We start from the raw sequence: 14,734 nt of genomic DNA on the forward strand, positions 1-14,734 counted from the left end.
TCGGCTGATGTTTATATATATATTTGTAATAATGACAATTACAACAATACTGAATGAACAATTAACACTTTTATTTGAACTTAATATAATACATAAATAAAATCTATTTAATCTCAAATAAATAATGAAACGTGTTCCATTTGGTTTAAATAATGCAAAAACACAGTGTTGGAGAAGAAAGTAAAAGTGCAATATGTGCCATCTAAATAAGCTAACGTTTAAGTTCCTTACTCAGAACATGAGAACATTTGAAAGCTGGTGGTTCAATATTCCCAATTAAGAAGTTTTATGTTGTAGTCGTTATAGGAATTATGACGCGTTGACTATTTCTCTCTATACCATTTGTATTTCGTATACCTTTGACTATTGGATGTTCTTATAGGCACTTTAGTATTGCCAGCCTAATCTCGGTAGTTGATAAAAGCTTGAAGCTATAAACTGTGTCCACTCCGACAATGAGAACGGAAGTACTGGAATAATAATATTGAATGCATTAAAATGATTTTGCCGTGGGGCTGAGAGAAAATTTGACACATTTTGCCATGGCACATACCTTGTTCTTATGCTATGCTGAGTGACTGAAGCATTATGATAACAGTCATATTTTGGGAATTTTATATGTGTTTGTTGTCATGTACTTATTAACCTCTTCCTTTCATTTTGCTAATTGCCCGGCTAGCTCAGTCGGTAGAGCATGAGACTCTTAATCTCAGGGTCGTGGGTTCGAGCCCCACGTTGGGCGTTCTTTTTTTAAACGTTTCTAACCTCGCTGTGCTCATATACGTAAACACAAGATTGTAGCACACCTCCCTTGTGTTTAGTATTTTATTTGATTTCTTAATTAAATTATATGTATAGGTATTCAATTGCATAGCTGCAAAATGTTGCGATTGGGGAGGTTGAGAAACCACTTTATAATCAAAAGTAAACGCCCAACGTGGGGCTCGAACCCACGACCCTGAGATTAAGAGTCTCATGCTCTACCGACTGAGCTAGCCGGGCACTGTATGATAAGCCCCGCCCTTTGTATGTACGCCTCCTACTCCCTCAAGCCGTCACTTCCTCGTGAAGCGTGAGCGCTTTCTCAGAAACAAAACTCTTTGTTTTAGCTACTTGCGATCATCTCTGTCTCTGCGGCGCAATCGACTATCCTGTTAGGGCCCACCCAGGGACGCAATCTTTTCAGTAAGTATTCATAAAACAGTTGTTTTGAAGTCAGGAAATTATCCTCAAAAATACTCATTCAAATCAGAATGAATCTGTGCTGAGATTGTGGTAATATTGTCCTCTCTGTTGTAGGATTAATTGTGATTTCATTTTTTTTTAAATCACACATTTTTTAACAGTATTCTATGTTTGGCTATTCTTAATGCAGCCACCCCTCCTGCTATGTTATTGTCTGCGATTTTTCTTTTCAGTCATTTTTTTTAAAAATCACACATTTTTCAACAGTATTCTATGTTTGGTTATTCTTAATGCAGCCACCACTCCTGCTATGTTATTGTCTGCGATTTTTCTTTTCAGTCAACAGTGGGGGGAAAACATGGTTTTATGGTTTACTAACACAAACTAGGTAACACTTCAATAGAGAGTACTTATACATGAACAAATATATCTGAGGATCATTTCCTGACTTGTAGAATGAAACCCTATACTGCAAAAAAAAAAAAAAGAACACGTCCCTGGGTGGGCTCGAACCACCAACCTTTAGATTAACAGTCTAACGCGCTAGCCGATTGCGCCACAGAGACACAGCACTATGGGAAAAGGAAGGTTTTATATTCTTTGATAAATTAAGATTTTAGAGGTGAGGGAGCATGAAAGAGCAGCTTAAAAATCCTGGTTGCTCCGCTCTGTTGTCATTTCAAGCTGCTCATTCCGTTTCCGATTTAGACTCAGCAAAATCACGTAAATGTAGAAAGTAAACGGGATGGTGGGTCAATTTCTGCAATCATGTAAGAAAACTGGCAAGACATCAGTAGATTTATAATTGAACAATTTTATGAAGGTCTTACACTATTGTGGAGAGATGTACTGCTTGGATTCTTTACCTACCATAGGAATAAGCTGAAACATTTTTATGTAATTAATTTCATTTTTCTTTTGGCAAAATTTCATATTCACAAATGTAAATTTACAAACAAAAAAACAAATTTTCTTAACCTACAAAAATAAATTGAACTGTATTTTAAGACGATTAAATACTCTACTAACCAAAAATCTGTTGGAATTATAAGTGTATGTATGTCCCTTAAGGTGTGTAATACTGTACCCCCTATCTCAATTGTCCATTGTATATAATTTATATATACTTGTGTTCCCTCATGTACTCTCTGTCTATTCCCCGACGGGGAGAATGTATTGGATTTTATTAGACTTCTGTCTGTGAGATAAGCCTCATGGTAAACCAGTGGTGGGCCGTCTCTGCTGGCCTAAACATCATCAGAATATAATTAAAAAATATATATATTTTCCCACAAATATGTATTAAATTATTCCCCAGAGTAAGAGTTATACTCTTCATTTCATAGCTGTCCTCTTGGTTGCACTGCTTCCAGCCCCAGGTTGAGATTTGGAGGGCTGGTCTTTATGTCAGATCTTTTATCCAATCATATTCAGCCATCATGTGTTGCCAGGGGTCTAAAATCTGCCCTCAGGCCTTCAGAATCAACAGTGCGGGCGCATGTAGCTTAAAGTGAATGGAAATGAAAATTTAGTGTCACCCAATCAGCTTTAGAGTTGGCTATTGTACGCCTGCTGGCTGGCTCCAGTGTTACACAGGAGCCAGCTAGCAGGCGTAGTGCGTGCACGTCTTTTGATTGGATTACCAATATCGAGAGGCAGGTCCTATATGGGCAGGTCTATGCAAACCTCAGAACTAGGAAACTGAATTTGATAAACAAATTAATTCGCGTACTACTAAACAGTTTTTTTTTTAACCCACAATGGCGGAAGGAGGAGAAGATATCGATTTGGTCGAGGATATAATTATAACGCCATTCTCAAGACAAACTTTTCAAGAAAAGTTAGACATTGTCAAGAGAGGTCGACGCCGACGCTACAAAGCCTGTCACAGGCGGGAAAGGGGTTCGTTCGCCACTTTCAAAGTTCCAACTACGAGCGCTATCAATGGTTCACAGGCTCCGAGAAGCACTGCAAACTGTACTGCTGGGAATGCCTATTATTACAATTGAGCGAGAGAAGCGCAAGGTTCAGTCAAATCTACGATGACACAGCGCGCATCTCAAGTTCACCCAGCGCACGCAAGAGGCCCAGCACAAGGAGACCCTCACACATACTACCAACCAACAACTCCACAGCAATATTCTGGACAACATTCTTTGCCAGATACGACACATGTTTCAAGACCACGAAAAATGTATGTTTCTCTCCCTCCTGGACCCCCAGCACTTTCAGACCTACCGGAAAAAAATCCCGCAAACAGCCTTCTCCAGTTTAACAGAGAGTCAGAGACCTATCCAAGCTAAAAACAGAACTGACTGTAATGTATGCTATGACTGATTTTGAAGGGAAAAGTCCCTCTGATCTCCTTGATTTCCTTAAGCAGAAAAATCTGAATGAGGACATGGGGCAACTTTACACATTGGCATGTGTGACAGTGACCATCCGTGTGTCCACGGCTTCTGTCGAGCGGTCATTCTCGGCCTTAAAGCGAATCAAAACGTATTCCAGAAATGCTACTGGACAGACTCGGCTTTCAGTATTAGCCTCCATGTCGATAGAAAATGATTTATTGGTGGAACTAAAACGCACAGATAGACTGTACAACAATGGCTCACAGGCTCCGAGAAGCACTGCAAACTGTACTGCTGGGAATGCCAATTATTTGCAAGTGATAGATTTGGTGTTTGGAGCCACACTGGCTTTGCAAACTTGAGTTGTCGAACCAAGGCAGCAATGAGACACGGCTGGGCACTTACAAGAAATGGTGCTTTTGAAAACTTTTGGGGACACCCGAGTGGATCTACAGCTCACTGAACCAGCGCGCAGGGCAACGGGAGCTGCACAATGAAAAGGTATTGTACTCTTCCCCTGCAATTCAATGAATAAAAATGTCCATTTCAATGTGACGCAACGCCTGGTTTTATACTGCGTTTCTGTCTAAATGTATAGTGTCTAGAACCATGGCATCATAATGATGGTAATAAGAGGTGGATTAATTCGGGTGGGACTGTGTAGGACCTCACTGAAGGCCCAGCCCCCAGGCCCACGGCACGCCACTGTTGTAAACTTACTACATTACTTTAAGACACGAAGGTCAGTCAATCCAGAAAATTTCAACAAATTTGAAAATTTCTCCAAGCGCAGTCGCAAAAACAATCAAGCGCTATGATGAAACTGTCTCTCGTGGTCAGTATCCCCGCCTGTCACGCGGGAGACCGGGGTTCAATTCCCCGACGGGGAGGTAAGACATTTATTTTCGTTTTACTTCTGCCTGTGAGAGAAGCCTCATTGTAAAATGACCTTGAGTACTTGTCTTTACTCCACTATAGCTACTCTACAGTGTCGTTTAACCCACTTGTGAAATGGATGGTGGTGGCAAAGGTCTGTTGTTTTATTACTGTAGATCTTGACCGTTCTGTTTTGAAAATATAAATCTCACTCAAAGGACCATGTCATTGTTATCGATCTGGCTAAGGGACCTTCAATTAAGAATCTATAATAGATTACCACGGTACGAGTCATAATACCCGTAAAACCTAGCAGTCAAACATGAAAATGGTTACAATTGTTTCTCGACCATACATTTTTTCCCAATGGGGATTTTGGTAACACTTCAAAGAAGGTGAGTGTTTTGCGTAAGCTTACCCCGGCGTGACATTTTTATAACCGTGTAAATTTCTCCCAGACAAGGTGACTTTCATGAATATATTCACTTGTATTTACCCAGCCCAAAATGAAATAGAGGCTTCACTACAGACGACACCCTGGTTTGAATCCAGGCTCTATCACAACTGGCTGTGATTTGTGAGTCCCATAGGGTGGCGCACAATTGGCCCAGCGTCGTCCGGGTTTGGCCCGTGTAGGCCTTCATTGTAAATAAGAATTTGTTCTTAAGTGACTTGCCTAGTGTAATTTTAATAATGAATATGGATGAGATACAACCAAGAGTGGTGCGGTCTGCACTAGCAATGGTCACAGCAAATTAACGCTCTTATTTCATCAACACATTACTATTAAGGTTATAATATTATAGAGAACAATCTAGATTCATTATATGTGATTTATAATGTAATAGGGCAAAGAAAACAACGTTTTGGCATTGCTTTCTTAGCACCCCTCTTGAATTGCCATGTTTTTCCCTAGAGCAGTGAGTAGATAGCCGTAGACTGTATAACTTTGTGAAATTTTGAATTAGTGTATAGAGTCAATTTAGCGACTTTGACGCTATATTTAGCGAGTATTCAGACCCTTTCAGCGTCTTTTATTGGTAAGAGGCTAACGACAAACTCTGCTACTTTTCAGGCTGCCTTGGGGAGTTTTGCCACGGGAGTTTTTGGGTTTTGATAGCAATTTAAAGATAAAATATATCTTTAAGATAAACCATGTAGTATATACGTCTGTTCAGATCTGGATGTTACCCCTCTGTTTTGCCATTGCCATACAATTATGACTGAAAGCTGAATATTTCTCTGTCCGGATAAGATGATAGAATTGTTGCAACCATATAACGGCGGAGTGATTGCCATGAAATGAACGTGATCCTTGTTCCACGTGTGTCCTATTCCTAGCAGCTTAGTCTCTGTGGCGCAATTGGTTAGCGCGTTAGACTGTTAATCTAAAGGTTGGTGGTTCAAGCCCACCCAGGGACGAGCGTTTTCCATTTGTTGAGCTCTGTGATGTCAGAAGACTTTCCTGGAGTGTAAATTGATTCCGTGTGTGACTGACTTGTCCTGTATCCTGTTTTTAGACGTGATTGGTGAGTTGTTGAATGTAAAAGCGGAAGAGTATTATATTTTCCATCCTAGTAAAATGGGTGTCAGTGGCCTGTGATCATCAGTTGCTGAATAGCTTCACCATATATCTAAACTCCATATAGAATGAGATCACAGACAGCCAGGGGTCAAAGGTCAGTTTTCTACCAACTCCATGTCTGTGGCGCAATTGCTTTGAGCCTTAGACTGTTAATCTAAAGATTTGATTTTGAACATACAACATGAGAACAGTTGCATTGAAACCACTGGTAAAAATGGGAGGCGGTGGCCCGATTGGGTATATAAATAACTACAGAGGGTAGGTAGTGCGTACGGCCCAGTACATCACTGGGGCTCAGCTGCCTGCCATCCAGGACCTCTACACCAGGTGGTGTCAGAGGAAGGCCCTAAAAATGGTCAAAGACCCCAGCCACCCCAGTCAAAGACTGTTCTCTCTACTACCGCATGGCAAGCGGTACCGGAGTGCCAAGTCTCGGACAAAAAGACTTCTACCTTGTTTTTACCCGCAAGCCATAAGACTCCTGAACAATTGTTTCTAGCCTGTCTTTTTACTGTTGTTTTATTTCTTTATTTACCTATTGATAACCTAATACCTTTTTTGCACTATTGGTTAAGAGCCTGTAAGTAAGCATTTCACTGTAAGGTCTACTAGATCTGTTGTATTCGGTGCACGTGACAAATAAACTTTGATTTGATTTGAAAGCAAAGGCCTGTGGTTTTATTACTGTATATCTTGACCGTTCTGTATGGAAAATCTGGCTCAAAGAAACATATTTTTGTATATAGATAAGCATCCTGCTCGAAGGACCATATCATCATTGTATATTAACAGTGGTGGAAGAAGTACACAATTGTCATACTTGAATAAAAGTATAAATACCAGTTGTGGAAAAAAGTACCCAATTTTCATACTTTAAAGTCTTTTTACTTAAGTACTTTACACCACTGTATATTAATCTGGCTCGACAGACTATATAATTTAGTTATACATTTAGTTATATATATATATATATATATATATATATATATATAATGTATATAACTAAATGTATTGTATATGTACAGTACCTATCAAAAGTTTGGACACAGCTCCTCATTCAAGGGTTTTTCTTTATTTTGACTATTTTCATCATTTTAGAATAACACTGAAGACATAAAAACTATGAAATATAACATATGGAATCATGTAGTAACCAAAAAAGTGTGAAACAAATCAAAATATATTTATGTTTGAGATTCTTCAAAGTAGCCACCCTTTGCCTTGATGACAGCTTTGCACACTCTTGGCATTCTCTCAACCAGCTTCATGAGGCAGTCACCTGGAATGCCTTTCAATTAACAGGTGTGCCTTGTAAAAAGTTAATTTGTGTAATTTCTTTCCTTCGTAATGTGTTTCAGCCCATCAGTTGTGTTGTGACAGGGTAGGGTTGGAATACAGAAGATGGCCCTATTTGGTAAAAGACCAAGTCAATATTATGGCAAGAACAGCTCGAATAAGCAAAGAGAAACAACGGTACATCATTACTTTAAGACACGAAGGTCAGTCAATCCAGAAAATTTCAACAACTTTGACAATTTCTTCAAGCGCAGTCGCAAAAACCATCAAGCGCTATGATGAAACTGGCTCTCGTGAGGACCGCCACAGGAAAGGAAGACCCAGAGTTACCTCTGCTGTGGAGGATAAGTTCATGAGAATTACCAGCCTCAGAAATTGCAGCCCAAATAAATGCTTCACAGAGTTCAAGTAACAGACACATCTCAACATCAACTGTTCAAAGGAGACTATGTGAATCAGGCCTTCAATGTCAAACTGCTGTAAAAACAAAAACACTACTAAAAGACACCAATAATAAGAAGAGACTTGCTTGGACCAAGAAACACAAGCAATGGCCATTAGACCGGTGGAAATCTGTCCTTTGGTCTGACTCCAAATTTGAGATTTTTTGTTCCAACCGCTCTGTCTTTGTGCGACGAGGAGTAGGTGAACGCATGATCTCCGCGTGTGTGTGGTTCCCACCGTGAAGCAAGGACAAGGTGTGATGGTGTGGGGATGCTTTGCTGGTGACACTGTTGGTGATTTATTTAGAATTCAAGGTACACTTAACCAGCATGTCTATGACAGCATTCTGCAGCGATACGCCATCCCATCTGGTTTGTGCTTAGTGGGACTATCATTTGTTTTTCAACAGGACAATGACCAACACACCTCCAGGCTGTGTAAGGGCTATTTGACCAAGAAGCAAAGTGATGGAGTGCTGCATCAGATGACCTGGCCTCCACAATCACCCAACCTCAACTCAATTGAGAGGGTTTGGGATGAGTTGGACCGCAGAGGGAAGGAAAAGCAGTCAACAAGTGCTCAGCATTTGTGGGAACTCCTTCAAGACCGTTGGAAAGCATTCCAGGTGCAGCTGGTGTCGTGAATGCCAAGAGTGTGCAAAGCTGTCATCAAGGCAAAGGGTGGCTACTTTGAAGAATATAAAATATCTTCTGTTTTGTTTAAGACTTTTTTGGTTACTACAAGATTCCATGTGTTATTTCATAGTTTTGATGTCTTCACTTTTATTCTACAATGTAGAAAATAGTAAAAAAAATCTAGAAAAACCCTTGAATGAGGAGGTGTGTCCCAACTTTTAAATGGTACTGTATATGTGTATATATTAATCTGGTTTGAGGAACAATACATTCAGAATCTATTATCTACTCTTGTTACTGCTATAACTTATTTTCATTTTCAGCAACACTATTGTGATAAATCACTGTATATCACCATGTATAACTTTGAGAAAATTAAAATGAATGTATTTTGTCTCGTTGTTTAAAGTGTGCGCAGGACTTGTTTGTCGACACATGTTGGTATCGTGTTTGTTAGGGATGGGCATTTGAAATTATTTCACTATTCCGACAATATGACATTATTTCTGCTATCAGGATAGTCGACATTGAAAATCGCATTAAAAAAAAACACTTGACAAGTCAGAATGACACAAACGTCAAAGGCAGGCTACCACAACGGACAGGCTGCAATTCTCCAGTAGTTTTTGGCTAAAAGCAACGGTGAAAGAGAAGTCTGATTTTCGCCATGATTGATGGATTCTGTTTGAAATTACTTTTCTGGTGATTGTTTTGCATTGCTCTTGGTCAGGTTTTGTGGAACCGTGGCTATGTACGCGACAGTCATTTCTATTTGAAGTGGAGAAAATAGGTTGTCAGACTTGACTGGAGGACTAAATGCGCTAGCTCAATGCACTGTCACCAAAACTAAAAATCAACAGTTCAACTGTTGTGTTATTAAATAAAGAATTTCAATTGTCACGGTGTATCCCTGTATGTAATAATGTCTCAATGATCATTTAATTTAGAAAAAGTTTTCATTGTTAAAAGTTTTCATTGTTAAAAAAAAAAGGTCAAATGAACACGCACACAAGTAAAGGAATACTGAGGTTTGTTCGGATTTTTGAATATTCAAATAACCGTGATCGTCTGTTGTGTGTGTATGCGTGTCTAAATGTGTACTGTTGTAGACAACGAAGGGGATGCTGTTGCTTTAACTGAACTGATCTGGATACGTAGAATTCCAGTACACATTCAGTCCTCGTTAGTATAGTGGTCAGTATCCCCGCCTGTCACGCGGGAGACCGGGGTTCAATTCCCCGACGGGGAGGCAAGAATTTTATTTTCGCTTTACTTCTGCCTGTGAGAGAAGCCTCATTGTAAAATGACCTTGAGTACTTGTCTTTACTCCACTATAGCTACTCTACAGTGTCGTTTAACCCACTTGTGAAATGGATGGTGGTGGCAAAGGTCTGTTGTTTTATTACTGTAGATCTTGACCGTTCTGTTTTGAAAATATAAATCTCACTCAAAGGACCATGTCATTGTTATCGATCTGGCTAAGGGACCTTCAATTAAGAATCTATAATAGATTACCACGGTACGAGTCATAATACCCGTAAAACCTAGCAGTCAAACATGAAAATGGTTACAATTGTTTCTCGACCATACATTTTTTCCCAATGGGGATTTTGGTAACACTTCAAAGAAGGTGAGTGTTTTGCGTAAGCTTACCCCGGCGTGACATTTTTATAACCGTGTAAATTTCTCCCAGACAAGGTGACTTTCATGAATATATTCACTTGTATTTACCCAGCCCAAAATGAAATAGAGGCTTCACTACAGACGACACCCTGGTTTGAATCCAGGCTCTATCACAACTGGCTGTGATTTGTGAGTCCCATAGGGTGGCGCACAATTGGCCCAGCGTCGTCCGGGTTTGGCCCGTGTAGGCCTTCATTGTAAATAAGAATTTGTTCTTAAGTGACTTGCCTAGTGTAATTTTAATAATGAATATGGATGAGATACAACCAAGAGTGGTGCGGTCTGCACTAGCAATGGTCACAGCAAATTAACGCTCTTATTTCATCAACACATTACTATTAAGGTTATAATATTATAGAGAACAATCTAGATTCATTATATGTGATTTATAATGTAATAGGGCAAAGAAAACAACGTTTTGGCATTGCTTTCTTAGCACCCCTCTTGAATTGCCATGTTTTTCCCTAGAGCAGTGAGTAGATAGCCGTAGACTGTATAACTTTGTGAAATTTTGAATTAGTGTATAGAGTCAATTTAGCGACTTTGACGCTATATTTAGCGAGTATTCAGACCCTTTCAGCGTCTTTTATTGGTAAGAGGCTAACGACAAACTCTGCTACTTTTCAGGCTGCCTTGGGGAGTTTTGCCACGGGAGTTTTTGGGTTTTGATAGCAATTTAAAGATAAAATATATCTTTAAGATAAACCATGTAGTATATACGTCTGTTCAGATCTGGATGTTACCCCTCTGTTTTGCCATTGCCGTACAATTATGACTGAAAGCTGAATATTTCTCTGTCCGGATAAGATGATAGAATTGTTGCAACCATATAACGGCGGAGTGATTGCCATGAAATGAACGTGATCCTTGTTCCACGTGTGTCCTATTCCTAGCAGCTTAGTCTCTGTGGCGCAATTGGTTAGCGCGTTAGACTGTTAATCTAAAGGTTGGTGGTTCAAGCCCACCCAGGGACGAGCGTTTTCCATTTGTTGAGCTCTGTGATGTCAGAAGACTTTCCTGGAGTGTAAATTGATTCCGTGTGTGACTGACTTGTCCTGTATCCTGTTTTTAGACGTGATTGGTGAGTTGTTGAATGTAAAAGCGGAAGAGTATTATATTTTCCATCCTAGTAAAATGGGTGTCAGTGGCCTGTGATCATCAGTTGCTGAATAGCTTCACCATATATCTAAACTCCATATAGAATGAGATCACAGACAGCCAGGGGTCAAAGGTCAGTTTTCTACCAACTCCATGTCTGTGGCGCAATTGCTTTGAGCCTTAGACTGTTAATCTAAAGATTTGATTTTGAACATACAACATGAGAACAGTTGCATTGAAACCACTGTAAAAATGGGAGGCGGTGGCCCGATTGGGTATATAAATAACTACAGAGGGTAGGTAGTGCGTACGGCCCAGTACATCACTGGGGCTCAGCTGCCTGCCATCCAGGACCTCTACACCAGGTGGTGTCAGAGGAAGGCCCTAAAAATGGTCAAAGACCCCAGCCACCCCAGTCAAAGACTGTTCTCTCTACTACCGCATGGCAAGCGGTACCGGAGTGCCAAGTCTCGGACAAAAAGGCTTCTACCTTGTTTTTACCCGCAAGCCATAAGACTCCTGAACAATTGTTTCTAGCCTGTCTTTTTACTGTTGTTTTATTTCTTTATTTACCTATTGATAACCTAATACCTTTTTTTGCACTATTGGTTAAGAGCCTGTAAGTAAGCATTTCACTGTAAGGTCTACTAGATCTGTTGTATTCGGTGCACGTGACAAATAAACTTTGATTTGATTTGAAAGCAAAGGCCTGTGGTTTTATTACTGTATATCTTGACCGTTCTGTATGGAAAATCTGGCTCAAAGAAACATATTTTTGTATATAGATAAGCATCCTGCTCGAAGGACCATATCATCATTGTATATTAACAGTGGTGGAAGAAGTACACAATTGTCATACTTGAATAAAAGTATAAATACCAGTTGTGGAAAAAAGTACCCAATTTTCATACTTTAAAGTCTTTTTACTTAAGTACTTTACACCACTGTATATTAATCTGGCTCGACAGACTATATAATTTAGTTATACATTTAGTTATATATATATATATATATATATATAATGTATATAACTAAATGTATTGTATATGTACAGTACCTATCAAAAGTTTGGACACAGCTCCTCATTCAAGGGTTTTTCTTTATTTTGACTATTTTCATCATTTTAGAATAACACTGAAGACATAAAAACTATGAAATATAACATATGGAATCATGTAGTAACCAAAAAAGTGTGAAACAAATCAAAATATATTTATGTTTGAGATTCTTCAAAGTAGCCACCCTTTGCCTTGATGACAGCTTTGCACACTCTTGGCATTCTCTCAACCAGCTTCATGAGGCAGTCACCTGGAATGCCTTTCAATTAACAGGTGTGCCTTGTAAAAAGTTAATTTGTGTAATTTCTTTCCTTCGTAATGTGTTTCAGCCCATCAGTTGTGTTGTGACAGGGTAGGGTTGGAATACAGAAGATGGCCCTATTTGGTAAAAGACCAAGTCAATATTATGGCAAGAACAGCTCGAATAAGCAAAGAGAAACGACGGTACATCATTACTTTAAGACACGAAGGTCAGTCAATCCAGAACATTTCAACAACTTTGACAATTTCTTCAAGCGCAGTCGCAAAAACCATCAAGCGCTATGATGAAACTGGCTCTCGTGAGGACCGCCACAGGAAAGGAAGACCCAGAGTTACCTCTGCTGTGGAGGATAAGTTCATGAGAATTACCAGCCTCAGAAATTGCAGCCCAAATAAATGCTTCACAGAGTTCAAGTAACAGACACATCTCAACATCAACTGTTCAAAGGAGACTATGTGAATCAGGCCTTCAATGTCAAACTGCTGTAAAAACAAAAACACTACTAAAAGACACCAATAATAAGAAGAGACTTGCTTGGACCAAGAAACACAAGCAATGGCCATTAGACCGGTGGAAATCTGTCCTTTGGTCTGACTCCAAATTTGAGATTTTTGGTTCCAACCGCTCTGTCTTTGTGCGACGAGGAGTAGGTGAACGCATGATATCCGCGTGTGTGTGGTTCCCACCGTGAAGCAAGGACAAGGTGTGATGGTGTGGGGATGCTTTGCTGGTGACACTGTTGGTGATTTATTTAGAATTCAAGGTACACTTAACCAGCATGGCTATGACAGCATTCTGCAGCGATACGCCATCCCATCTGGTTTGTGCTTAGTGGGACTATCATTTGTTTTTCAACAGGACAATGACCAACACACCTCCAGGCTGTGTAAGGGCTATTTGACCAAGAAGCAAAGTGATGGAGTGCTGCATCAGATGACCTGGCCTCCACAATCACCCAACCTCAACTCAATTGAGAGGGTTTGGGATGAGTTGGACCGCAGAGGGAAGGAAAAGCAGTCAACAAGTGCTCAGCATTTGTGGGAACTCCTTCAAGACCGTTGGAAAGCATTCCAGGTGCAGCTGGTGTCGTGAATGCCAAGAGTGTGCAAAGCTGTCATCAAGGCAAAGGGTGGCTACTTTGAAGAATATAAAATATCTTCTGTTTTGTTTAAGACTTTTTGGTTACTACAAAATTCCATGTGTTATTTCATAGTTTTGATGTCTTCACTTTTATTCTACAATGTAGAAAATAGTTTAAAAAAATCTAGAAAAACCCTTGAATGAGGAGGTGTGTCCCAACTTTTAAATGGTACTGTATATGTGTATATATTAATCTGGTTTGAGGAACAATACATTCAGAATCTATTATCTACTCTTGTTACTGCTATAACTTATTTTCATTTTCAGCAACACTATTGTGATAAATCACTGTATATCACCATGTATAACTTTGAGAAAATTAAAATGAATGTATTTTGTCTCGTTGTTTAAAGTGTGCGCAGGACTTGTTTGTCGACACATGTTGGTATCGTGTTTGTTAGGGATGGGCATTTGAAATTATTTCACTATTCCGATAATATGACATTATTTCTGCTATCAGGATAGTCGACATTGAAAATCGCATTAAAAAAAAAACACTTGACAAGTCAGAATGACACAAACGTCAAAGGCAGGCTACCACAACGGACAGGCTGCAATTCTCCAGTAGTTTTTGGCTAAAAGCAACGGTGAAAGAGAAGTCTGATTTTCGCCATGATTGATGGATTCTGTTTGAAATTACTTTTCTGGTGATTGTTTTGCATTGCTCTTGGTCAGGTTTTGTGGAACCGTGGCTATGTACGCGACAGTCATTTCTATTTGAAGTGGAGAAAATAGGTTGTCAGACTTGACTGGAGGACTAAATGCGCTAGCTCAATGCACTGTCACCAAAACTAAAAATCAACAGTTCAACTGTTGTGTTATTAAATAAAGAATTTCAATTGTCACGGTGTATCCCTGTATGTAATAATGTCTCAATGATCATTTAATTTAGATAAAAGTTTTCATTGTTAAAAAGTTTTCATTGTTAAAAAAAGGTCAAATGAACACGCACACAAGTAAAGGAATACTGAGGTTTGTTCGGATTTTTGAATATTCAAATAACCGTGATCGTCTGTTGTGTGTGTATGCGTGTCTAAATGTGTACTGTTGTAGACAACGAAGGGGATGTTGTTGCTTTAACTGAACTGATCTGGATACGTAGAATTCCAGTACACATTCAG

General features: G+C 39.5%; 6 non-coding genes across 6 annotated transcripts; 4 read left to right on the forward strand and 2 right to left on the reverse strand.

Moving 5' to 3' along the window:
• The first annotated feature begins 669 nt into the window (after window positions 1–669).
• trnak-cuu lies at window positions 670–742 on the forward strand. Its single transcript has one exon. It is a non-coding gene; the product is annotated as a tRNA-Lys (tRNA).
• A 187-nt stretch (window positions 743–929) lies between these two features.
• On the reverse strand, window positions 930–1,002 carry trnak-cuu. Its single transcript has one exon. It is a non-coding gene; the product is annotated as a tRNA-Lys (tRNA).
• Window positions 1,003–1,677: 675 nt separating this feature from the next.
• trnan-guu lies at window positions 1,678–1,751 on the reverse strand. Its single transcript has one exon. It is a non-coding gene; the product is annotated as a tRNA-Asn (tRNA).
• A 4,009-nt stretch (window positions 1,752–5,760) lies between these two features.
• Window positions 5,761–5,834, forward strand: trnan-guu. Its single transcript has one exon. It is a non-coding gene; the product is annotated as a tRNA-Asn (tRNA).
• A 3,715-nt stretch (window positions 5,835–9,549) lies between these two features.
• On the forward strand, window positions 9,550–9,621 carry trnad-guc. Its single transcript has one exon. It is a non-coding gene; the product is annotated as a tRNA-Asp (tRNA).
• A 1,334-nt stretch (window positions 9,622–10,955) lies between these two features.
• On the forward strand, window positions 10,956–11,029 carry trnan-guu. The gene has a single exon. It is a non-coding gene; the product is annotated as a tRNA-Asn (tRNA).
• Window positions 11,030–14,734: the final 3,705 nt, after the last annotated feature.

The sequence above is a fragment of the Oncorhynchus tshawytscha genome, linkage group LG10 (assembly GCF_018296145.1).
Source record: "Oncorhynchus tshawytscha isolate Ot180627B linkage group LG10, Otsh_v2.0, whole genome shotgun sequence".
NCBI lineage: Eukaryota > Metazoa > Chordata > Actinopteri > Salmoniformes > Salmonidae > Oncorhynchus > Oncorhynchus tshawytscha.